Raw genomic sequence first — 7,375 nt, 5'->3', positions numbered from 1 at the left:
AAATGTTGATACCAAAAACAAAAAATAAATCTATAATATCTAGATATCTTCCCAAAACATTAATTAAAAAAATAATTATAAAATTTAATTTTTTAACCATGAATAAAATTAAAATTTTAAAATAAATAACTATATTTTTTTTGAATATTGATATAATAACATGTTGGATAATATATTAAATTAATTAAAATTAACATATTAAATTTGTAATCCTATTTATTAAACCATATTAAGCTTATATAAATCATATAAAAAAATTTCATGAAGGTCAATTCCTAATTAACGTAATATCAAATGATAAAATTAATAAGAAAAAATTAAAAAGAACAAAATAATATTTTAATCAACATGGAATAATCTGTTAAATTCACTATTTAAGTTACGAGATTAAAATAATGTTATGAAAAAAAATAAAAAAATATTACAAATCTCAATTTCTAATTAATTTAATATTAAAAAATAAAATAAAAAAATAAATTAAATAAATGATCCAAAGAAACAACTTAATTAAACTAAAGCTAATTTATTAAATTCATGAAATAATGGATAAGATAAAAATAAAGTAAGTTATAAAAATTTATTTTTAATAAATTTAATATTAAATGTTGATACGAAAACAAAAAATAAATCTATAAGATCTAGATATCTTCCCAAAACATTAATTTAAAAAATAATTATAAAATTTAATTTTCTAACAATGAATAAAATTAAAATTTTAAAATAAATAATTATAAGCTTAATTCCCAAATTTCCCTTCCCCTGCCTGTGTCCTCCGGCATCGAACACCAACCCGCTTAAATTTATTCCACTACAGAAACCCATTTTCAAAACTACTGCAATGGATGCGTTCGGCGGCTACCTCGTCGACGAGAAAGCGGTCCTTGTTGAGAACATTTTCCTCAACTTTCTCAAAAGGTTCGATTTTGGTTTTTTTTTTTTTATATATTTAATTTAAGAGAAAAAAAATGAATTACTTTAATGTCTTGTTGAAATGTTTCTGCTTTTCGTTTGTTCGGAGCAGTTTTAGATTAGACGAACAAAATCTAAATTTAGGAGAAGCGTATATAATGCTGAGACTGAAGCAATGAATCGACAACGATGTCTAAAGATTTCTCCCGTGTCATGCTTTTTAGTGATTTCCTTCAAAAATCCATTGCCGAACTTGAGGTATCAAAAGAAAATCACTTTCTTAGTAGAAATCTGTTAAGATTTTGTTCATTTTGTTTAATTATGATGGTGACTATTAGGTTTGAGCCGTATTTGAAGAATGCATGCAAGAGGTTTGTGATGGAGCTAAGCACAACATTTATATCTGATGATAATCCTAACAAGGTCATCAATGTTGCTTTCTTTAATACGCCTCTTTCAATGATGTACTTCTTCTCTTTATTTCCTTCATTGGTATTTCTGGCTTTGTTTTTGAAGTATAATTTCCTTAAATTTTGATGATTTTGTTGATGGGTTTTAGGAAATTGATCGAAATCCTTACTGAAATAGTTGATTCTCTGTAGATTGAAGCACGCAAAATTACCAATTACTGCCTCAGTTGATGAAAAGGAGGATTGGAAATTGATACTAGTGTCTCAATTGTATAGTTTGCTACCATGTTTACAGATTAAGAGAGCTAACAACAGCAGAAATTGGGAAACTGGTGTCAGTAACGGAGTGGTGACTTGCACAAGTGAGGTAAGGGCGGAGCTTTTACAAGGAACTTTTAGGTGTTTGGAATGTGGTGGCGTTGTCAAGAATGTTGAACAGCAATTCAAATATACTGAGATCAGTTTGTGCATCAGTGTTCTATTGCAACTTCAGTTTTCAGGTTTATATTTTGTTTGATGCCAATTTTTAAATCTGCTGCTGTGATTGCGAATTTTTTAGCCACCAATCTGTACCAATGCGACATTTACCAATAAAATGAGATGGCATTGCTTCGGCGAGAGAGCAAATTTGCCGACAGCAGAGGGTTAGAATGCAGGATGTTATTCTTTGGATGACATCCTGCTGGTTCCCTTTCCTGTTCTTTGGATGTTATTCTTTGCCATGATATTGTTAAACAGGCCAGAGCAGGGGATATGTAAGATATTCTTTTCAGTTAGCTATTTGGATTACCACTTGTGTTTCTCTCCTCTTTGAGGTAAATGTTAACGTGACATGTAGTTCTGCTTTCAACTTTGATTTCGTCCAGGGTCATTTTCACAGGCACTGTGGTTGTACCATATATTGGCATTGGCCTCCCCTGGAAAGCAAGCATAATGCCGCTGAGATTCTTCTCAGCGTAAAAACTCTGCTGTTGGTGGTGAAGGTGTCAGAGGGCTCCGAACACTGGGAGTGAGAGACCTCTCCTATTGCCTTGCATTTATAGCCAATTCATTGCAGGTTCCTCTACAACTGGCTTGATACCTGATGTTTGGCCAATGGTGATGCATGTATATTACAATTATTTGTGATTCATAGATGCATATTTGTTTAGGTTTGTGATGGAAGAAGGGATATCTACACCAGGAATAGTAAAAAGGTTGCTGACAAAGATGATAACCGGCAATTCACGGTCACTTATCCTGTTTCTGCTTTTGAAGCAATTTATCCATGCTTAAAATGTCGCAACTTCTGATAATTTATTTCACCATTTGTTCATACTATGATAACCCTATTACGATAGTATTAGCTACTGACATTCTAGATAAATGTAACATTGTTTGAAGTTTGAAGTGGGTCATGGTATTTGTTGGCCCCGCTCATCTGGTACTATGTGTGGTTAAGAGTCCAATACACTGGACTTTTCTCACTTCATTTTACCTGACAGGTAGTGAAGCTAGATGAAGTTCAAAGAATGAGAAACACACCTGATTTCTTCAACAAGCTTGTAGATAGTATTGCTCCAAACAAGTTATCAAACGCGCACTCCTGCTTATGCTCTTGGGTGATGTCTACAATTTCACTCATGAAGGTATTAACCTTAGAGAGGACATCAATGTTTGTATTGGTGGTGATCCCAGCAGTGCAAAAGTCTCAGTCCCTCAAGTTAGCTGCCTTTTTCACTCTGAATCTCACTCTTCTGCAGCTGCTTCTTTTTTTAAAAGTAGTTTATGCAAAGGATGCATTTGTTTATTTATGTTTTCTCCTACAGGTATACTTCAGGTATAGTTCCCAGATCTGTCTACACATCTGGAAAATCATCATCTGCTGCTGGATTGACAGTGACTGGCTAAAGAACCAGAAACTGGGGGATTTTGTGTTGAGGTAGCATTCGCTTATTGTTACTCTTTTGTTGGCTAAGAATCAGTGGATCTGTTTTAGTCCAAGCAGTTTGTCACTGTTTATGGATATTCCTCTGGACAGCACAGATCAATCACCTTTCTATTTTGGAAGAACCTACACTTGACTCTATGCGTATCTAGATTTAAGAAGTTATTAAACAATTTCTTAAAGTTTGATTTATGCTTTGCTGTTCTTCTAAGAATGACATTTACTGTAGTTCTGAAATGACGCATGATATTGAGCACTCATCATTTCTAATGCAACTGTTAATCTGTGAGCATTTATTTTTCTGATTTCTTGATGTCCTCTCAGGCCGGTGCATTGATGCTTGCTGACAGTGGCATTTGTTGCATTGATGAGTTTGACAAGATGGATATTTGAGATCAGGTAATCTTCCTTCATTAAAGTCTAACCTGACATTTCTCATAACAATTTCTGGTATCAATCTAAATGAACATCAAGTTTGCAATTCATGAAGCCATGGAACAGCGGACAATAAGCATCACAAAAGCTGGGATGCAAGCAACACTCAATGCTCGAACATCAATTCTAGCTGCAGTTAACCCCGCTCGAGGACACTTTGATAAATCTAAACCACTCAAGGTCAGAAATTCTTTCACTTGATTTTATAGCCACGTGAATAACTAAAAATTGAATATCTTATGCAATTGTTTTATTAAGTTTGATCTTCTTTTTCCCGGACTAATCACTTCCATGCACTCTCCAGTATAACGTGGTTCTCCCTCCTTCAATTCTTTCAAGGTTTGATCTGGCATATGTGATGATTGGTGATCCCGATAATCAAACTGATTACCACATTGCGCACCATATTGTAAGAGTTCATCAAAAGCGTGAAGAAGCTCTTGCTCCTCCATTCTCAACTGCTCAGATAAAATGTTATATTGCATATGCAAAGATCTTGAAACCAAAGAATTTCTGTTCTTAAATACCTACATACATACATTCACACATGCGTGCGGGCATGCGCATACACACCAAAAACGACTTAAATTTGAGAATTCTTTTACTGTACCTAGCCACACTCTATCTGACCCTTAATGCATCTTAATTTTGAAGCAAGAAAACCGTTGGTGGACTCTTGTGTTGCTCTCCGCAGAGGTGATACAACTCTGGGGAGTAGAGTTGCTTATTGGAGGACTGTTAGACAGCTGGAGGCATTAATCAGATTGTATGAGGCCATTGCACGAGGTCTTAGGAAACCCAGGTTTTCTAATATTCCATTTGAATCTTAAGATTGCTATGCACAATTGCATTTTCAACATAGACTTGAGACAAATAACTTTTTTTACAGGTACAACCAAGGCATGTTTGCTTAGCAGTGAAATTACTGAAAACATCCATAATCAGGCAAGAAATTTTTGGAAATGAGGTGAACATCTTTCTTGATCTGCTAGCTTTTCATATTTATAACGTGTGCCTTTTGTTGTGCTTGTAGTGTGGGGTCAAGTGAGATTGATTTATCTGAGACTCAAGAAGCAAATCATGATGATGGTGATGGTGGTGATGACAGAAATGATGCACTGGTCATGCGCCTAAGACAGCATGAAGAAGCTGTGATGCGAGATGGTAAGCAGCTAGGACCCTTTTATTTACATTAAACCCTTTTATTTATGTCAAATGATGTGTTTTTTAGTACGTGTATTTTTGCCGTTACTATTGTTACAATTGAGGCTTTCACCTTAAAGCTTTTATCTAGTTTTTTTTTTTTTTGCTTGAGGGAGTAACCTATATAATGATAGCAGTGGAAATTGGACACTATTTTCATATTGTACAGCAGCTATCCTTGCAATAGAAATGAACCAGGAGGCCCTTTGCCTTCATCACCATATATACTGTCTTTGAAGCATGTTCTGCCATCATTTTCAGGGACATGGAGAGTTGATAAGATGGTATGAAGAGCAAAGAATCAGAAAAATAGCTATAGTTCTGTGGAGGAAGCAAAGAATGAAGCTTCAAAAATCAAAGCGATTATAGAGGTAAAACTACAGCATTACCTGAGTCTTGCCAATATTTTTAATTATTCTATCTGAGTAGTATATTTGCTGGGACTATTGGACATGACAAATGTTATACCGCAGAGTTTGATTCTAAGTGTGTATTAGTCAGTTTTATTGCCTGCTTCGTTGTCCTGCTTGACATCGATGAATCTGTTTATATATTAACTCATAACCATTTAGGGAAAAAAAATAAAAAATAAAAGGACCTGAATATTACATGAAATATATCTAGAGTGATATTTCATGATTAATATTTGCCTAAGATTTTATATTGCTATAATTAATTATTATTCTGTTATGGAATTTCTTTATGTACTAATGGTGACACTAGCCTTTATTTTTTCATTAAAGTACTTATATTAAATCTAATTCTTTTAAAATACAATTACAAAAATTACCACACTGCTAAACACAACTTAAAAAAAAAAACAACTTTTATAAGTAGTTTTGAACTGCGAGGCAACTAGTCTCCATCTCTTTTACAAGAGGCCTGAATTTTCTTTAAGCTTCGTAACATAAACAAAATAGTATTCCAAGGCTCCTTTCCTTCCTATTGTACAAACTTAAATAATGTATTAATTTAAATATTGGAGGTTCTTCTAAACCCACTAAAACACTTGTTATGCGAGTATTCCTAGCTACCCAAATTTAACATTCTTTACCTTTCAATCCATCTTTTAACTTTATTTTTATGAGATTTTGTTGGTGTTTAAGCTTTTGCATGTTATTTTTTTTTAATTTGGTTTTTTAAAAATATTAAATTATTCTTTTTTTTTTTTTTTGCAGTTTTGATATCAAAAATTAAAAAAATTAATTTTTTAAATATATTTTTCATATAAAAATTTATTTTAAAAAACATAATACATCACAAAGCTTCCTGTCTATAAAACGAACATGTTGCAAAGGGATATGGCTGATAGGAAATCAGTGACTGCAGTTATTTTCACAAATCTATCATTTTCAAATCCCTATCCTTCTGAGAATGTGCAGTGCAATCTATCGTCCTGGCTTGGAAGCTACAACGATAATTGTTTTGGTACTTCTAGGCTCACGATTTTCGTCGTTGCTGTCTTGCACTTTAAAATAACGCCACCTACCCTCACTTCCCTCTGTCTTGCTTTGATCAAGAATGTACAGGTTCCCCCACGTCATTTTCTGCTTGGGGCCATCACAGATTAAGATTATGAAATAAGTGTCTGCCTGTCAGGGAAGACAGAGAGAGAGAGAGAGTCGGTGTCGGGTGGCAGCTTGCCTGTCATTATGCTGTGATGTAAATGAGTCGACAAGGTGATAATGTGAGTTCAATCCACCTTACTGATGCGTTGAAAAGATTTTCTCATAACGCAGAGTCTGGTTCCTGGTGTGCTGGATTATCGTTGTCTTTATAAGTTATGAATTTTTGTTGGCCCCAAACCAATCTAGAGTAAAATATGATGCAAAGTGACTGTTTGTTCTTTTTTTGTTTTATTTATTTTCTTAGTTTTCAGCTTTGCAAGTTGCAAACTGGTAAATTGAACGTGTCAGACGGCTGCACCCTCGCCCAGGCTTAAACCTGGGACATGATATATCTATGAAAAAAAAAAAAATCTCTTCGTTTCTCTCTGAGTGTGTGTTTGTATATATCTTTGCAAATAAAATCTGAATTCTATAAAAAATTAAAATCGAAATAGTTCAAATGAACCTGAATTAATAAAATTAATTCTATATCAAACATTCAAATAAGTCACAATGTAATACTGTTTTAAGTAAGCTATAAACTCCAAGCAAACAATAAACCATAAGCTTTCATAACCGATTGTAAACAACAAAATGAAATTGAGTTTTACATAACTATATTCAGAACAATTAACCTTAATGTTTACATTATTTTAAGAAAAAAAAATATTACTCACTCGGGCAATAAATTATACTGATTTATAAAAAGAAACCCATTACAATTCATTAGATAACCAATCACAACGGTTATCATAAAAAAAAAAAATATCATTATGAATTAAAAGTCACATTAATTTATTAAAAGAATACATAGATTTTGGCTTATTAGCATAATAAATTATGAAACATTATTGTAAGAAACTATAGTAGTTCACATTCAACAA

At 33.2% G+C, this 7,375-nt stretch overlaps 1 pseudogene; it reads left to right on the top strand.

Annotated features, from left to right (window-relative positions):
• Positions 1 to 751: 751 nt before the first annotated feature.
• LOC105124419 (DNA replication licensing factor MCM6-like) lies at positions 752 to 6,730 on the top strand (annotated as a pseudogene).
• The last annotated feature ends 645 nt before the right edge of the window (positions 6,731 to 7,375 follow it).

The sequence above is a fragment of the Populus euphratica genome, unplaced genomic scaffold (assembly GCF_000495115.2).
Source record: "Populus euphratica unplaced genomic scaffold, PopEup_1.0 scaffold4.1, whole genome shotgun sequence".
NCBI lineage: Eukaryota > Viridiplantae > Streptophyta > Magnoliopsida > Malpighiales > Salicaceae > Populus > Populus euphratica.
This window is presented reverse-complemented; position numbering and strand designations above follow the sequence as displayed.